Here is a 19,667-nt window from a genome sequence, read left to right on the forward strand (position 1 = left end):
ACAAAATAGTAAATCCATACCACTGACTACTATTCAGTAATAAGAAGGAATGAGCTATCAAGCCATGCAAAATATGAATGAGTGTTAAATGTCTATTGCTAAGTTAAAAGGCTACATTTTTCATTGTACAGTTTCATTTTTATAATATTTTTTAAAAAATAGAACTACAGACAGTACAATAATCAGTGATTGCTAGAGGTTCTAGGTCAGGGAGGAAGATTGACTAGGTAAAGCACAGGGTGATGAAAATAATCTCTAATTATACTCAGTGGTGAACACCTCATATGAAGCATTTGTTAAAACCTATAGAACTTTATAGCACAAAGAGGAAATCTTAATGTAGGCTATTTTTTAAAAAGTATTTAGGAGGTCAGGGAATTCCAGGGAAGATGAAATGAAGAAAGCAACAAAAGAATCTAATCATATTACAAAGGTAGAATGCTAGTTAGTGTATAGTTTCTTTGTCTTTGGTTTTACAGACTCTACTCATTTTCAGGTCATCAGCTTTTTCTCCTGCTGCCTTCAGTGACATGCAATAGGGCACAGGTGGCAAACACAAGGCCCGAGGGCCGAATCATGCCCTCCACCTTGTTTTATCCTGCCCAGAACCTTGTTTCTACCCAGCAGCAGTGCCAAGCTCCTTGCCCCTAGTTAAGGAGTTTACATTCACACAGTCCTAAAATTACATTTGGCCCTTTGAAGGCAACTGCAAGGCTGATGTGACCCCTGGCAAAAATGAGTTTGCCACCCCTGCAACAGGGGAAACTGTGGGATATGGTGGAACACTCTGTACTATTTTTGCAACCTTTCTATAAGCATTAAAACTACTCTAAAACAAGTAGGTTATTTTTAATTGTCTTTTTAAAAGACATTGCACAATCACTGTTACAAACCTGCCCAAATAACCCCCAAAATGAATGCTTTCATAAATCCATCTTCAGGTTTACAATGTAAATGGATTAAAAATATATGAAATGTGATTTTGAGGACATCTGCTTCTGACACTATGGCTAAGTGCCCTGAAGATTAATGAGGCACCGGATTAGACAGGATGCATGCTTTGAAGCATTACTGATGCTGCAGCAGATGGTGTAAGTCTCCAAGACAAATCTTTCACACACACACACACACACACACACACACACACACACACCCTGAGCTGAGATGAGAATAGCTAGGAAATTGAAGTAACAGTAGTGTGAACAGACAAAAGGGATGGAATTGTTCTGAGGTCAGGTACCAATGGCAGAACTGCTATCAGCATAATGGACCTTATACCAGTAAGTAGAAGTAAGGAAGCAAGCCCTTGAACTTTCTCACTGAGTGGAGATCCCCAAGGGATGCTGAAGTCATCTGTGTCAGTGGCTCCCCACTGGCTACTGGCAGCAGCAAAAGAAAATATTTTCTAAAGTAAATCTTAAGGCTAAAGGACGCTCATAGATGAAGATTGAGGAATGAGCTCACAATCAAAGATCATCAACCTAAAAAATAAGGTATCTTTATGTGGGTGAAATTCAGCAGGAACAACAACTTTAGGTTAGGCGACCAGTTATTGTTACATTTTAAATTTTCTGACATAGAATATAGAACTATGTAAAATGTTAAAGAAGCAATAACCACAATCACAAAGATAAGCAAAAACAAGAATCTAGTAAGAATAAACAGGCAGAATGGGGGAAAGAAATGTAACTTCTAAAAATTAAGAAATATAATTCTTGAAAATAGACAACTTTCAAGATTTCTTTACATCAATTTTAAGGATGTAAATACTGTTTGCTAAACAACAACTGCAAGTTGCCAAATTTTGAAATATTAGATATATAAATTATCCAGGAATAGAAGCATATTTATCATACTTATTTTAAGGATGCATACTAAGTTATACTTCGAAACATAATGAATAGCAGTGACTTGATCATATTTAGAAAAATGCTCTTGGACAGTATTTTGCTATTAAATTTGAAAATCCTCATTAACTACAAGCCCAAATCGGACGAAGTGCTCAGTCTATTCAACTCCTTCGACTACTTATTCTCCCTGCCTAAGCAACTTCTAGAGAGGAAGAAGGTAATCTTAATTAAGTCAAACATTACTTCAATTTGAAGACAATTCTCTGACCAATATTAAAGTTTACTTCTGGTTAGTCAGCATTATGTTTTTTCTTTTTCTTTTTTTTTTATGTTCAGGTACAGTTGTCTCCATTTTCCTCCCAGCGCTTACCCCACCACAGCCATCTCCACCTCCCACCCTCGATCCTATCTGCCTTTGGCTTTGGCTGTGTGTCCTTCTTACATGTTTCTTAACCACCCTTCCCTATTTTCCCCCCATTTTCCCTTCCTACCTCCCCTCTGGTTACTGTCAGCTTGTTCTTAATTTCAAAGTCTCTGGTTATATTTTGCTTGCTTGCTTGAGATGCTTAGAAAGCAATGAGCAGATACACGACAGGCATTCACTTATAGGTGAAACCTAATCGGTGTTATTTTAGAATGCCTGACATATATCTGTTCATCACTTTCCAAGCATCTCCGTTTGATGCCCTCTCACACATCTCCACCACCACAAAGTCACCACTTTCTGTCCATTTCCACTGCAAGAGCTCTGACCCTCACCATCTCTTGCGCACCCTCTCCCCCACTCCCAGATGCCCTTTGGACACATAGAAACCCTACTTTTCCTTCAGTGCCCAGTCTCAGCACTGTCTTCCTAAAAAGAATATTTGGAGTCGCAGATCTAAGTATGAAATGCCATCATCATAGAATTATTCTTACTAAAACTCAGTTCAGCTGAGGACATGTGTGAGAGTAGGAACACCCACACAGCTACCATTAAAAGAGAAAAATGCTCGTGTGGGGAGTGATGGGGGGAGATGGGCAATGCTGCTTCTTTCCTCCTAGTCCCACAAAGTATCACTCAGATCTATTTAAGAGTTACTTCTACTCCATAAGAGAAGTTGTTGTTCACCTACCTATCCTCCATTCAACATTTCAATTCAATACATAATTTTGAAGTGCCAAACAAGGCCCTTAAAAATGAGTAAATTGTCCTAGCTTTCCATGTATTCTCTACTATCTAGCATCATTTTTATATTTAGTTAGCACAATAAATGCTTGCTAATTTTAGCTTACTTCCATTCTCTATTGAATGCTCAAATAGAAGGAAAATCATTAGCAAAGTCCAGTCTCTTCACAGTCATCCGCATGTCATTTGGACTATGTTTTTATGTGTACCTGCTTTGTACACACTGCTAGCACTTTTTATTTTGCCCCTTCCTCAATCACATGAAAAAGTTTTGCTGTGTCTAATCATATATTCAAAATAAACTATTTAAATTCTCAGACATACTCATTTTGACCTCACAATTGTTTTTATAAATACTTTATAAATTATTGTCAAATTTACAGAATTTACAAATTCTCAGACTCCAATGTAAATGTGACTCTAAATCATCTGGGGACCTTTTAAAATGAAAATTATAATTAAGGTCAGGAGTCAGACCTGAGTCTCTGCATTTCTAACAAGCTTTCAGGTGATGTCAATGGCTTCTGATCCACCAGCAACAATGGACCTAAGAAATAATGTCTCTGAAGATAGAACCTAAGGCTTTAAAGTCCCATTTCAAACATTCTCTGCTGAGTTATTACAGTCCTCTTCATCTTCAGAGTAAGGAGTGGGGTGAAAAAATCCCAGCAAGAGAAGCAAATTGGCAAGAGAAGTCTTCCCATTGGCTGAAAAATAATAATAACTACAATGTTATTGGCTAAACTGATTCAGATTCAGTTAGCTGGGAACTCAATTAAAAGGAGTTATATTTCACTATTTGCCTTAGGACACATTAAAACAGAAAAAAAATCAGCTTCTCAGTGATGTCTGAGACAATTCCTATTCAGTCCAATTTCTCTTTCTTGTTTTAATCTACATTGTAAAGATGAGACCTGGCCTTCGTAATGATGATTCTGACACATCTGGTTCTTCAAATGTCGCACAGCACAATAAAGGGAACCCATAATAAGTAGGAGTGTCTCTTTAAGCACAACCATGAAAACTCATCTACCCAAATACTTCATCTGCTTCTAAGCAGGGACAACCTGACATGCTGTGCTTATCTCAGTGTGGTGCTACTTCCTCAAAAGACCCTTGGAGTTCCTCTGAGACATATGCCTTTCAGCATCTGAGAAATTTTTTTGATATCCTCAGAAATGATGAATCGTTTTTCATTTGATTAAGATTTGATTTTTTTAAAGGGCCAAAATTCATCACACAAATTGTGAATATGGTGAGTGACAGAAAAATGGTATCCTTTTATATGACTTGAATTTTTAAAATGTGACTCAAGACATGAAATGCTTTTCTTGTATGACTACAAATTGACCTGCAATTATCTACTTAAGAACAACAAAACAAAAAAGTAACCAGAGTGCAGAATGCTTAACATATTTGTATACGTTTTCATCCATTAACTCACAGGCTGGAATAGAAGTGACTGTGGAAAGGCTCTTCTCGCTTCCTCCCATGTTGCTAGGGATAGTATGATGGGGGGTCACCTCTCCCCACTGCAGATCAGAAACCTCTTGGGAGCTTACTATTGTTAGTTCACATGTGTGTGGCGGGGGTTGGGGCAGGGGCAGCCATTGTGGCTAAAACTCACCAAAGCTGTTTAACCCCAAGAATTTGCTGAAATCAACTGAGAATTTTTGTCTTACAGCCTCAATAAAGAAATGGTCATCTTTTTCAGTGAACCTTCTTGTAAGACACATGCCATATGTCTCTTCTAGCATCTCCCATTCTCTGCAAAGTTTCCCGTACCACATACCTAATTATGAATTCACCTGAACAGAGTAACACAGTTTTCTTGAAATATTTAAAGCTGTTACACAGAACAGTTTTTGTATTCCATTAGCCTTTCCTGAGCACCTGTTTCTGTTTGGTGAGCCAGATAAATGCTCATATCCAATTTCCTTACACTGCATCAAAATCTCGTTCTTTATCTTCTGCAAAGCAAAAACAAAAATCATTGCCCTGGTCCATGTGAGTCCAAAACTACTAAACACTGAAGCACAGAAACAGAACCCCCAGTAAAAACTTTATCAGTGTAGTGGGTATCCTAGTCTTAGACTTCCAGCCAAACCAGCTTTTTTTTTTTGTTTCTTCACTTTATTATTTTTTGTTTTTGTTTTTTAAAATATTTTTATTGATTATGCTATTATGGTTGTCCCATTTTCCCCTCTTCACTCCTCTCCACCCTGCACATCCCTTCCCACCCACATCCCCCCTCTTTACTTCATGCCCATGTGTCATACACATAAGTTCTACATTTCCCATACTATTCTTACCCTCCCCTTGTCTATTTTCTACCATCTATGCTACTTATTCTCTGTATCTTTTCCCCCACTCCCCCACTGATAACCCTCCACGTGATCTCCATTTCTCTGATTCTGTTCCTGTTCTAGTTGTTTGCTTAGTTTATTTGTTTGTTTGTTTTAGGTTCAGGTGTTAACAGCTGTGAGATTGTTGTCTTTTTACTGTTCATATTTTTTACCTTTTTTTTCTTGGATAAGTCCCTTTAACATTTCCTATAATAAGGGCTTAGTGATGATGAAATCCTTTAACTTGACCTTATCTGAGAAGCACTTTATCTGTCTTTCCATTCTAAATGAAAGCTTTGCTGGATAGAGCAATCTTAGATGTAGGCCCTTGCCTTTAATGACTTGGAATACTTCTTTCCAGCCCCTTCTTGCCTGTAAGGTCTCTTTTGAGAAATCAGCTGACATTATGATGAGCACTCCTTGGTAGGTGACTGTCTCCTTATCTCTTGCTGCTTCTAGGATTCTCTCCTTATCTTTAATCTTGGCTAATATAATTACAATGTGCTTTGGTGTGTTCTTCCTTGGGTCCAACTTCTTCGGGATTCTCTGATCTTTGTGGATTTCCTGGAAGTCTATTTCCTTTACCAGATTGGGAAAGTTCTCTTTTATTATTTGTTCAAATAAGTTTTCCACTGGTGGCTGTTCCTCTTCTCCTTCTGGTACTCCTATAATTTGGATGTTGGAATGTTTAAAGATGTCTTGGAGGTTCCTAAGCCTCTTCTCATTTTTTTTGAATTCTTGTTTCTTCATCCTTTTCTGATTGGATGTTTATTTCTTCCTTCTGGTCCACCCTGTTGATCTGAATTCCAGTTTCCTTCCCATCGCTATTGGTTCCCTGTACATTTTCCTTTATTTCACGTAATGTAGCCTTCATTCTTTAATTTAATTTGTGACCAAATTCAACCAATTCTGTGAGAATCCTGATCACCAGTGTTTTGAACTGTGCATCTGATAGGTTGGCTACCTCTTCGTTGCTCAGTTGTATTTTTTCTGGAGTTTTGATCTTTTGTTTGGGCCATTTTTTTTTTCATCTTGATGTGCCTGTTATGTAGTGAGGGTCAGAGTCATGTGTGTTCACTTGGGCAGGGTAACCTACATTGCTGAGTCGTGATGCCGTTTGTGGGGAAGGGGTCTGACAGGGAACAATGGCAGGCAGACCAGTTTCTTAAAGGATACTTCCTGGGACTAGAAGAATGAAGTTGAATATGAGGAGTGGGTCATAGTTAAATGTGGATGAAAAGAAAATATAAATTAAACTTCACAGCCAAGAATAGAGAGTGAAAGCAAGGTTAGTGGTAGGTACAAATCAAGTATCAATTTAGAGAACAAAAGAGGCTAAACCAAAGCAGGAATCAGTGGGAAACCCAGAGTCCAAGTATGAATACGTGACCAGACCTAATAGGTATTGAAAAGGAAGACAAGAGAATGAGGAAATGCTTATACACAAAAGCCTCAAGCAAATTTCCACAATGTCTGATATGATCAGGCTTCTTCTATGCTTAGATAAAGCACTAAGAGGAAGAAGCGAGGAAGGAAAAAAGAAAAGAAGGTACAGAAGGAGAATGGAGGGGAAGGAAAGGAGGAAGTAGAGGATGCAGAAAGGAAAGGAGAGGGGAAGGTGAAAAGAGATGAGGGAGAAAATCTTGGTTTCAAAACACTTTCCTCTAGTAGAAGGAACCAGGGCTTTCTGGAGGAAGACTCATTCCAAGGCTAGAACACGAAAATTATAAGATGAACCTGGGCCATTCTGCTGCACCAGAAATTAAGAAGTACTGAAAAATTATAGGTCCACATCAAAAATACATAAAAGCCAGCTTGAAGGGCCTCCTACTGACCAACTCGAGATCAATTTGAGCATTAAAACAAATTAATAATAGTAATAGGTCATCAGCTAGTGAATAAAACAAGATTCCAGGAGTCCGTCCTGACATAAATAAATGAGTGATTACATGGAGGAAAAGAGAAAGCTCTTCCTTACAGCAGAACTCCAGCTACCATATTTTGCTGTGTATAATATGTACCCACATTTTTGGCCTAAACTTTGCAGGAAAAAACTCATTTTAATTTTTTAACTCAATTATTCATTTACATTTAGATACTTATTTTTGTATTTTAAAGGAATTTTAGGATTTACTTTTGAATATATTATGGTACAAAAAAAATTTATGTAACAAATAATTACAAAACACAAGAACAGATACAAAGTACGAGAAATTTTATGTCCCAGAAACAAATTTATGGTGTTTATGCATCATAGAAGGCCAAGAACTCTTTGTCACTGTCAATATCAGAAGTATCATCTCCTTCAATTTCTACATTACCAGTGTCTTCTAAAGAGTCATTCTCCTCATCCGGGTAATTTCATCATCCTCAGTTCCATCCATAACATTGCTGATGCCGCGTATTTTAAATGATTTCCCAACCACTTTCTTCTTGACACCATTCCATGACCTTAGGATCCAGTCACAAACCTGGGCAGTGGATGTTTTCTTGATCCTGCGTGTAGGGGTTAAATCATTACCAGCTGACTATGCCCACTCTTTCTTCATTAAGGCCTTAAAGGGCTTGTTCACCGATACATCAAGAGGTTGCAGCTGGCTGGCTGGCCCACCAGGTATCACAGCAAGTTGGGTTCTCAAGTCCGCTGCGATTGCTTTTGCACTTTGTATAACATGGGTTTTGAAGTGACTAAAAGCAAGCAAAGCTGGTATTTCAAGTAATCCTCCAGGCCTTCCTGACCAGACTTTGTTAAACCAGGTTTTCACACCTTCTTCATTCATCCATCCTTTTTCATGTACGTGGACAATAAGTCCACTTGGAATCTTTTCTTTCAGAAACATTTTTCTTTTGAGGCCGATCATGGGTGGTAGCTTTGTCCCATCTGCACAACAGGCTTGAACAACAGTGAAATGTGTTTTCTCCTGACAAGTCATTTTAACAGCCATGGTCTTTCCTTCTTGAATGTCCTCAGTTCTGTTGGATGGCACATTAGATGTGAGTGGGACCTCACCATACTGGTGATTTGGGACAGCTCAAAGTTGTCTTTTGAAGATTTATAACATAAGAATGAAATTCCAGAACTTGATCTCATAGGCTGCTGGAAGTTTGTGGACAGGTCTTGTTCCTGTCCTCACACTTAAACCTTCTATCTTCATAAAGTTAAAGCACCAGGTAGGTGTCCCTGAGAAATCATCAATGTTTTTTTCTCATGCAGTCCTTTTGCTTCTTGTATCATCTTGGTGGAAACAGAGACCCCAGTCTGACCCTGCTCCAGAACCCAGGTCTCCACCTCCTGCTCCACCTCCAGCCCCTTTGGAGGTTCCCCTCGCACTGCCTTCTTCTGTCCTGGCATCTGAAGAAGCTTTTCTTCCTGTCGCCCCACAGTCTGATGGCGCTCTCTGTGGGAGGAGGTCCAAAGTGAATCTTCAGCAGCTCTGTTGCCATGCTTTTTAGCACATTTAATAACTTTTAGGGTAAACCTTGCAGTGTACAAAAACCATTCTGACATTTTTCAAGGGATTTTCCAATAATTTCTCCTAACTAACGTGTGTGAAGAGAAGTGTCACACCATTCACCCTGTGACAATGAAGTCAGCATCACCTATCTTACCAAGTGGAAGATAGTCAGCATCATCTGTTTTATCCTGTGGATAACAATACCTAACTCTTCCTTTCATTTCATTGAATCACTGGCTGAAACTGCTTTCGCTGCAAGTTCATCATAAGTTCAACATATCATATTCCAGGTTATTATTTTGCATATGGATACTGCTACTGCTTTCTAGGGTTATACTTTTAATGCATAATCATAAATAAAAGAATTTAAAATATTTATATGGATATGGAATTAGTACTACCAATGTATAATGCACATCCTTATTTTTCCCTCAAAAACTGGGCAAAAAGTGAGCATTATACATGGCAAAATATGGTAATAAATATAGAAGGAATGATGGAATTAGAAAATCACCAATGGACCCGGCAACTAGTAGGTAAAAATTTGATAAGGAACACAATGTTACATAGTTTCACGGTATCTCCCTATAAATTAAAACAAACTTTCAGTAGCAGCCTCCTGTAACAATGCACCAAAATTAACACAGCATCATTTCTGTGATATTCCCTCCAAAAATGCATTAACTGAATCTAATTATGAGGAAACATCAGACAAAACCAAATTACAGGACAGTCTTCCAAATACTGGGCCTGCCATCTCCAAAAATGTCAATATCAAGAAAAAGGCTGGTGAAGTATTACAGATTAAAGGGAACTAAATCAGCATGACATGCCCTGACTAGTGCCTCTGTGGGTTGTCCCACAAAGTGAAAGGTCACTGGTTTGATCCCTGTCAGGGCACATGGCTTTGTTGGGAGCCAGGTCATGATTGGGGGTGTGAGAGAGGCAGCCTATCAATATTTCTCTCAAAAATTGATGTTTCTCTCCCTCTCTTTCTCCTTCCTCTTTCCCTCTCTCTAAAAATAAATTAATTAAACTTAGAAAGAGTCATGGCGATTCAATGTAATGTGTGATCCTGGATAAATCTTGGATTGAGGAAATATATCTATAAAAGATAATTAGGAGACAACTGCTGAAACTGACCATGGACTATGTGTTAGTTAATAGTATTGTATTAATATTAAATTACTTGATTTTGATAACTGCACAGAAAGAGAGAAAATATTCTTGTTTTTAGCAAATATAGATTGAAATATTTAGTGATAAACAGGCCTGATGTCCCCAACTCACTCTCAAATTGTTTAATAATAAATACATGTATGTAAGTATGTATGTACATATGTATGTATATGTATACAGAGAGAAAGAAACACACACATACATAGATAATGATAAATCAAATAGGGCAAGATGTGAATGATTTGTAAATCTGGGTAAACTAAATATATTGAAGCTCCTTGTCCTATTCTAGCAACTTTTTCATAGGTTAGAAAATAAATGAAATATAGTTTTTAAAAATGGTAGGTAACATGGCTAGGAGATATTAGGGGTAATTATTAAGTTGAGAAATACTCAGTAATATTGGTAAGAAATATCTAGAGGGAAAAAAATCCAAGAAGAACAAGGAATGCAGTACAGGATGTGATGAGAGAGGTTGATGAGCAGAGCATAAGTGAGACCATAGAAGAACCTAGAAGTTGAAGTACAAGCACTGGAGTCAGACACACAGACCCTGCCCTGGCTCTGTGCTTACTAAATGTGTGACTTTTAGCAAGTTATTTAACTTCTTGAAGCCTCCATTTCTTCACCTAAAAAATTTACGTGTATAAGTACTTTGAACAGTTGAACAGTTACATAGAAATAATAAATGCTACTCCTATATTTTTGACTAATGCATCATCTCCGAACAATGCCGTGTACACAAGAGGGCTCATTAAAGGTTGGAAACTTGAACACAAAACATGCTTAACTAGGAGTCATTTCTTCCAGCACAGTAAAGAGCACAGACATTTAAATCAATAAGTATTGGGTTCGCCAAAAAGTCTGTATGGTTTTTCCATAAAATAAAAGACACATTTTTCATTTCCAGCAATAACTTTATTGATTTGGATATTTTGAGGATGTTGGCTATCTCTCACATGGTATAATGTCGATTGCTCTCAGTTAATGTCTGGATTTGATTGCTATAAACTTCAACTGGTCTACCCAACCATGGAGCATGGGTCTCTTAGCAGAAATCTCCAACACAAAACTTCACAAACCACTTCTGACACATTCAATCAGTCACAGCACCTTCTCCATACACTGCACAAAATTTTTTCATTTCAGTTGCATTTTCATTTTTCTTGTAATAATAAAGCATAATATGCAAAAAAGGTGCATATTTTCTTCCACCTTCAGTATTAAAATGGCTACACAAAAATTCACCAATTTTGCTAAGTTTTTCTAGAAGGTACACTGACATGACAGCTGTCACAATATAATCTAACAAAATTGTTTTAAATGATGTTAAAGACAACTAAGCACTACTAGAGCCATCTTCTGGAAAAAAAACAAATAAACGTTTTGGCCAATCCAATAGAATTAATATTTGAGAAAAAGGCAGAAAGCTGTTATACACAAATTTTTAAAAGTACCTAATTAAGGAAAATAAAAAGAAGAAGCCGCGGAAAACCCGCCCCCACCCCAGCCACACCCCCGGGAACAGAAATTTTAATAGAAATACATTAAGATGTTCCTAAAGCAATACAGTATTTTCCCTCATAAAAAGGTTTTAAAAAATGCAACCTCCTAAAACAAATTTTAATTCAAAATATTTCCCATGAATAAGTGTGCTACTTCAAGTTGTTCAAAAAGCAGCCACTAAATAAACTCCAGACACTGTTAATACAAATCAGCTAGTTTTTATCAGCACTTACATTCTCAAACCACCACCAGGTGTCTTATTCTATATCTAGGACATAATTAACCTCCAATTTCACATCAGTCATCCAAGATACAGGAATCTTATAAATCCTTTTTGTCTTACAAAGATTTGTCATGTAAACGCCACAAAGCCTGAAAAGATAAGTAACTATAAGTAATCTTGTATGATCCCTCTTTAAATTCCATATTTCTGCATACTTCCTCACCTGCAAAAAATACATATTTTCTACTCAGTAATTAGGTATTGATATTGCTCACTGAGGGAGGAAAAGGAGGAAAGCAAGTAGCATTTGTCATTTATCCACCATATGTTAGGCAGTCATACTTTGAAAACATCATTCATTTCACTTAGTCCTTACAGACATTATGGGCCATTTTGTTCACACCTGTTTTAGAGACTAAAAGACTGAGACACACTCAACATCACCAGGCTGTGCAGTGCCAGGGCTGGTACTGGAACCTGCATTTGACACAAAAGCCTACACTTTTTTTTTTGCTACAACATGCTATAGTAATATGCCTAATGGGACACTAGGGTTAACTGAATAATATCAATGCTAAAATAAGCACATCTCATTGTCAGTGCATGACTAGAATATTATTTAGGAAATTTTCCAGATCACCAGGTGGAAAGGAAATCAAGAAACCTGAGAAATTCTTTTGAAAACTTTCCAAGGCCTGTTACCAAGAACACTTTAATCTTAATTGCATATTGCTTAGCAGAAACTATTTCATTTCTCTCTTCGTCAGCAAAAACTTAAAGAGAATGACAGTAGGGGCTCCAGGGACCATATCTTCAGAGCTGATGAATGCCCAAAGGAAGCGAGTGTGCTTCTGGATGGCAGTAGCTACAAGCTGTCAGCATAGTTATGCTTGGGGACAATTAAATGTAATAGCAGTTACTACAAAGGACTTAATTGGCATCAACAGCTTCTCTGGGTTGCTTTGCTCACACCATGAACACAGGGTATGCAATCAATACCAGACAGCCAGTAATGTTCTAACAATTTTTTCCTGTGGAATTAGAAGGTAGTTCATTGTCTTTAGCAGAAAATAAGATAAGTTTTAAAAAGATGATATATAGGTATGAAATAAAAAACAGACTAAAGTGGAAATAAGGTAGAAGAAAAAGATGGCAACATAGGTAAGAAATAAGAAACCAGACTGTAAGGGAAACTTTACTCTCAGGCACATAAATACAGATTTGTTTATATTTTATTTAATGGTGATTTTAAGCAATTTTATAATCAATCCAATTAACCAACTCAGATGAGGCCAAAACAGCATTCAGTCCACAAGGAGAAGTTATCCACAAAGACATGTACTAAGTACGAAAATAAAACTTTGTCTCTGAAATGCAAAAAGACAGTGTCCCTCTCATCTCCTCAAATCCGGCAGATCCCAACTGCGACTTGACAAAGTAGTGTTCTTCATTTATTTTGACTTCTTTCTTAACTTTTTTTCTTATTTTGGACATACAGCTCTGAATCATAACACAAAACAGTATAGACCTTTATCCATAAATACCAAAAGCTTAGATTTTCTTTATGTGTAACATGAGGTAAAAGGTATTTCTTTGGCAGACTAAACATCTAATGTCAACTAGCACTTTAGGAAAGTGTCATGTTCCACTGCTCCAGAAGGACTGATTTAAATGGCAGTCTGTAATCACTCCATTTGGAATTGCTCCAAGAGATGATGGGCGAGGGCTAATCTCAAAAAGAACATCGCTCTTCAGCATCAGTGAGCCCATTCATCCAAAAGATCAATTTTAGATTGTAAAAATTATTGAAAATACACTCCCATCAAATTTATGGTAACATTTTATTATAATTATGGTATCATTTCCATTATATATAATTACATGATTCTACATAAATGACTTAATTATAATTTATTATAGCGTATAAATTAGATTAATTAATATGTAAAGTTAATTACCATACACATGTCATTATAGCACAGGTATAATCATTGCCATTATATTATATTAAGCTTTTGATTCACTGTGCTAAGTAATCTTAAAACATGCTACTTAAACAAAATTGTGGAAGAATATAGTCTAGAGCCATTGCACATGTCACCAGCCTTTCTTCCCAACTTCCCCAAACTCAAAAGTGTTTGCATAAAATTATATGCCCAAATACCAAAAGACACATTAGAAACTATGCTACCCTATGTATTTAAGCTATTACTAGCTTACTTTTAAATATAGGCTAAATAAAGTACACTATCTTTTGATCTGAAATGACACTGTAAGCTAGTATATAGATGGCTGGGTTTTATGGTACAAGAACTACACAATCCATTGCAATCCACAGCCTTCACAGGAAGGTTTGTTCTTCTCTCCTAGTCTATTTAATGTTGTACAATAACCTCAAAACAGCTGGAAAGCCACACCATTATCAAAGCAGAAGGCCATCCTCCCGATTCCCAGACAAGAAAAACATCATGCTAACTAACAGTCCCATTCACAACCTTTGGAAAAGAGTAACACTTGCTTCTGCTTTACTGAAAAATACATCTATGAGCTCCTTCTATTTTCCTATCTCTCTTCTCATTCCCATCTTCCTATCTTACCCTTCCCTCCCCTCTCTTCCCTTCCATCTCCTCTCGTCCCTTTCCCTTCCCTTCCCTTCTGGATAATTCAATCCCCCAGCCATTAGGTAAAGTAGAGCAAGGTCTATCCTGGTGGTGGGGAAAGAAGCCATGGCAGCCCAGAGCAGGACACCAGAGCTCAAGCAAGGTGAGGAGGGCACCACATGTGAAGTAGCCCAGAGCAGGTACAGAGCCTGACAGAGTAAGGAAGGAATTCTTTCAGAGAGCTAGCCTGATAGGAGCTGTTGAAAACAAAAAAACATGTTAGATATTCTTCAAGTTTGAAGCCAGAACCCGACACCTATGAGGAGGGCAACGCATGCTGTGGAAAGGGCCTGGGAGGGTGAGGAGGTCATCTCTGCAGAGGGGCAGCCCAGTGAAAGTGGTACGAGCCTGAGTTTGGGGAGGTGGGTATCTGCGCTGGGGTGGCAGCGATGATGGAAGCTTGGTTACGTGGTAGAGGGAGACTGATCAAATAAGTAAATAAAATAAGGACAATGACAGCCCATTAGAAAAGGCAGTCATTTCTCCATAGAAATGGAGAAAACCACAATGAACTCTATTGTACTGGACTGGATGGATCAGGAGATGTCAGTGTGAACTCATAGTTTTCATCAGACACAGATACTGATGTAGGTGTCAGTGTGAACTGGTGTAAACACGCACGGAAGGGAAAAGAGCAACTTTGCCATGAGGAAGCCTAGAACCCAAATCATCAGTAAATAGAACAAATATACTAGGTGCCATCTGATAAGATGCAATGCAAAGAACACAGCCTTCACTTTTGTAACATTCCAGTCTTGAGAAGCAGCAAGTCACAAAAAGACAAGTAAAGGCTGAAGAGCTGTCCCCGAGTGCAGGAAACTAAAAGCACAGAACACTGAATGTGCGATTCTAAACTGGATTCTCTGCTATAAAGCACATTTTACTGGGACATTTACTAATTTCCTGATTTGATAGCTGTGTTGCAGTTATGTAGGAGAAGGCCTTCATTCCCCCCAAAATGAGCACAAATGTGTTAGAAGGAAATGGAACAACAGGTGGCTCATTACTCTCAAATGACTCGAGAAATGAAAATTTTTGTACTGCACTCTCACGTGTGAGATTGTTTCAAAATGTCTTTAAATACCTTAAAATAAATATTAAAAATCATTTTTAAAAAACAAAGAACATTATGCCTAGGAAAGAGAAGATGTAAATTCTTTCTGGTTGTCTAGATGAGACTTCTTACCTAACCTTTCAACTTCAATAGTCTATTTTCATGTGAGTGATAAATACCATTTGTATACCCTTTACCATAGCATTGCATGCACATTATCTTATTTACTGTTTGAACAATTCTATGGATGAACAGTATTACTTATCCACTTTGCAGAGAACACTCAGGAAAAGAGAGGTTAAGAAGTTTACCCAGTTTTCTTAATTCATAACTATTGGGCCCAGGATGGAAGCCACAGATGTATAACTCCAAAACTTGTGGTCTCACCTGTTAGAAAACTATCACTTTATGTCTAGAGTAATTGTCATATTTTCTTTGCTTTGCTCTAGATTTACAGGGATTTTATTTTACCTGAAATATTTTATAGACCATGTCTTGGTAATTCCACCTTAAAGGTTCTTTCTCCCTGAAGCTTCTTTCACCAAAAGTCATTTTCCCCTTCCTCCTTTTTCTTGCCTTTGCACTCACTTTGTGACTCTTATAGCCCCATATCATTGGTATGTGTGCTTTGTCTTCCTACATATAAGCTTTTCACAAGGTTAAAGGCCAAGTCATACACCACTTTTTATTCCTTATAAGAGGTGGTTATCTAACTTTATCATCATGCATCAATATCACCTAAACAGCTGATTTAAAAAAGAGAATACTGGGCAACACCACCATAGATTCTGTTTCAGTGGGTCTGCAACGGGCCCACATTCTACTTTCCTAATACATTTTCATGTGGTGCCAATGTTACTGGTCCAGGGACCACACTTTCAAACCCATTGCAGCATAGAACTTACAAGCATCTGGCTAAAGTAGCAACATAATATTTTAGGATTTATAAAACTATAATATATTAAATTATCTTCTTTGACTAGAACATACCCAAATAGAGACATCATATTTCTATGTTATAAAACAATCAATTTGTTGGTCTATCTTTCCCACCTTTTCTTCATTTACTCATTTATCCCACAAAAATGTATCAAGCATGTATTATGCCTGGTACTGGAGGTACAGCAGTGAACTGAATGGACTGGTCTCTGCCCTGATGAAAGCTAACAGTCTAGGAAAACAAAACACCAAACAAGTGAGGCAAACACACTTAACTCCTTGACCTTCGCTTTTATTTTGTCCTGTAGACTTTTTAACCCTGAACTATCTGAAGCATCTAAACTAACCTTCAGAGTCATGGAGACCTGAAAACACAGCACTGTCCACCAGCTCCTCAGGGAACAATAGATGGGATTACTGAAGGAATAGCTAAAGAGGCAGAATAAAGGGAGAAAGAGGCAGGAAAACAAAAAAATAAAGACTCTTATGTCCATCAGAGGTGAACTCTTTATAAACAGATAGATGGGGAAAAAAATACAAGGATTTTGCAGCATCCTTAGGAATCCATCCACATTCATATGGTCCAGAAGTAAAATTTTCTTTCTGGACATATTAATTACATATGTAATAGTTTAAGCAAGTCATTATTAAAGTATCAAAAACACCAGACTAGAAGTATAGGGTGCGAGGAAAATACATGATAAACATCGTACTCTAGAGAGCTTGTTTCCCAAAGGAGGGAGAACTTCCACCTGAGACCTAAGGATAGGAGGCATTTTTAGGCATGAAAGTTTGGAGACAGGGAAGTGGAAGGGATGGAGAATGTGCAAAAACTTGAGGAAAGAGAAAGCAGGGCAAACACATTAAGGAAATTTAATAGAGTAATATGAGATGAGGTTGGGAAGGTAGACTGTTATATTCCACACTTGAATTTCAGAATCCTGAGAGCACAGATCACATCAGTAAATTTTGCATCATCATTGCCGGGAAGACTGTATGTGTTCAATAAGTGTGGAATTAAAGAATCAATAAATGACTGGATGCATGCATGCATTAATAAGTGAATGAGCAAAGAGTATATATGGTGCAAAAGACAGAGGCATAAATTTGCATAGCAGGATCTAGAAACAAAATGCTGAATGGACCGATCAATATAAAAAAGGAGCCCGTGCGTCTGTATCATGCAGTGCTCAGACTGTGCAAGGGCTGAGAATCATCTTAATTAACTCTTAGTGTTCAGAGGAAGAAACTGGGGCTGGTGAAATAAGGTGACCTCTCTGAAAACACAGAGCTTGTTGTGACTAACCAGGACCTCAATTTCCTGCTTCCAAGAAAGCTTTCCATGACCGCCATCATTCTGTATCTGGAAGTATGAGAATAAGGCTGTAACAGTCACTGTGCAGGCAGATGTCAGGCACATCAAAATCTCATCCCTAAGGATGCATAACAGCTAGCAGCTGCCACAGTTTTTCCAGTGGGAACTTTACAACTTAACATTGAAGACCCAAGAGAAACCCCACCCTGCTCTGTGATCAGATTGATTCATTGTAAGTTTTTTTTTAAATTACTGTTACCATTTATTTGTCTTCCTTTAGCCCAAAAGAATTATACAAATTGTACAAAATGATCTTGAGAGCACCGGAGGTCAGACCGTCCTGGGAAAAAATCTCTCCAAGCAGTTGCATAACTACCTGTAATTCACAGCAGGTTAGAGTCGAGAGAATTCTGAAAGCTGACTCCACATTTTGTTTCCCTTTAGGTAACTACTACTGTTTGCCAGAAACTTGGACAGGCTCTAATCCTACATTGCAAATACAGGGTTTGCCCTGAGTGACCTTTGGGTAGTCTTTTTATTTCCAAGCTTCTTTTTCTCTGCACAGACTCATTATCAACACTATTACCTAGAAAAACAATATATGTTTGACTCACTTAAGCATCTGATTTGTTATTAATCACAGTATTACAATCTGGCTATTTTTTTCTACACTCCCTATACTGGACAAGCAGAATGGTAGGTTTGAGTTACACCTTCCTCTTTTAGGAGGCATCAGAATGCCTGCCAGGCCTCCATTCCCCTTCCAAGGGACTTAATACACAGAAGCTGTCTCGTTCTGCCTGGTGATTGCTGAGCATCTGACCCCCCACCAGTTGCCAGACGGGCCTCTAGGCTATGACAAAGCCTCACATAAGAACTCTGCCTTACAAAAATGCTGCTAGGCTAAACCAATCAGATCCTCTCACTTGAGAAGTTTTTTTAAAAAAGCAGAAAAGTCAGTTAATATAATGATATGAGGGAAACCAGAATACAGTTTCACTTAGCACAGTGGTAGAGATTAAAGTTGAGAGGCTTATGTCTGAAGGTGTGGCAGGATGACCTCATAGATAATAATAACAAAGTGAGGACAACTTACTGACCACTCACTATATTCCAGACATGGTAAGAAATTAGCATGCATTATTCCGCCTCTGCCTTACGTCCATCCATTAGGTAATTTCTCTCATTTTCTCCATTTGAGAAAACTGAGACAGAAGTTACAGAAGTGCACAAAGTCACTCTTTTCATAAGGATTCTAACCAGATTCTTTTGAGTCTAGAAGCCCTGCTCTTAACCATTATTCTGAGTTAGAGCCTCTTTTATGTCTGAAATGACATTGTAGACTTCACTCAGTGTTTTTGGATTGATTGCTTCCTGCCTTCTTTGCTGACACCTGAATTTGTATAGCAAACCTTCATTACTTAAGGAAAAGGGATCTAAAATATGTGCTCAGGGTTGATTTTGGAGGACTAAGGCCCAGACTTATGTTTTCCAACTTTCAAATTGTTATCCACTCAGATTTATGGTCCTGTCTCTCGGTCACTGTAACTTTTGTCACCACACTGCAACATATCATAGTTGATAAAAATGTATTTATATATGCATCATGGGGCCATGAAAATGTATTTATATGTGCATCATGGGGTCATGAAAACATTCAGAAATCTGACTTCTAGTCCCAACTGCCATTAACTAGCTATCTGGCTAAGATCATATTACCTCTTTGACTGAAATTTTCTCCCCTATAAAATCTGATGATTGAACAAGGTAAAACCCAAGACACTTTAACTATGAAGTTCTGCTACTTTTCATTTAATTTTGTTAACAAAAGGGTAATATTAATTGATTGTATTTGACCAGCTAGAAGTAGGTCTACCCTCCATATATGTACTGGTCAGTTTCCAGGCCTTGACAAAATGGTATACAGACTATTCTACTCATGATTTTCAAAAATAGTTTTTGTGGAGGGTTGA

General features: G+C 37.8%; 1 protein-coding gene across 8 annotated transcripts in view; it reads right to left on the reverse strand.

The window, feature by feature from the left end:
- DLG2 (discs large MAGUK scaffold protein 2) overlaps positions 1-19,667 on the reverse strand; it is a 1,926,133-nt gene that overhangs the window by 1,683,150 nt on the left and 223,316 nt on the right. The gene's annotated exons all lie outside the window — the stretch shown is intronic.

Source organism: Artibeus jamaicensis, unplaced genomic scaffold (genome assembly GCF_021234435.1).
Source record: "Artibeus jamaicensis isolate MK-2021 breed Jamaican fruit bat unplaced genomic scaffold, CSHL_Jam_final contig_64, whole genome shotgun sequence".
Taxonomy (NCBI): domain Eukaryota; kingdom Metazoa; phylum Chordata; class Mammalia; order Chiroptera; family Phyllostomidae; genus Artibeus; species Artibeus jamaicensis.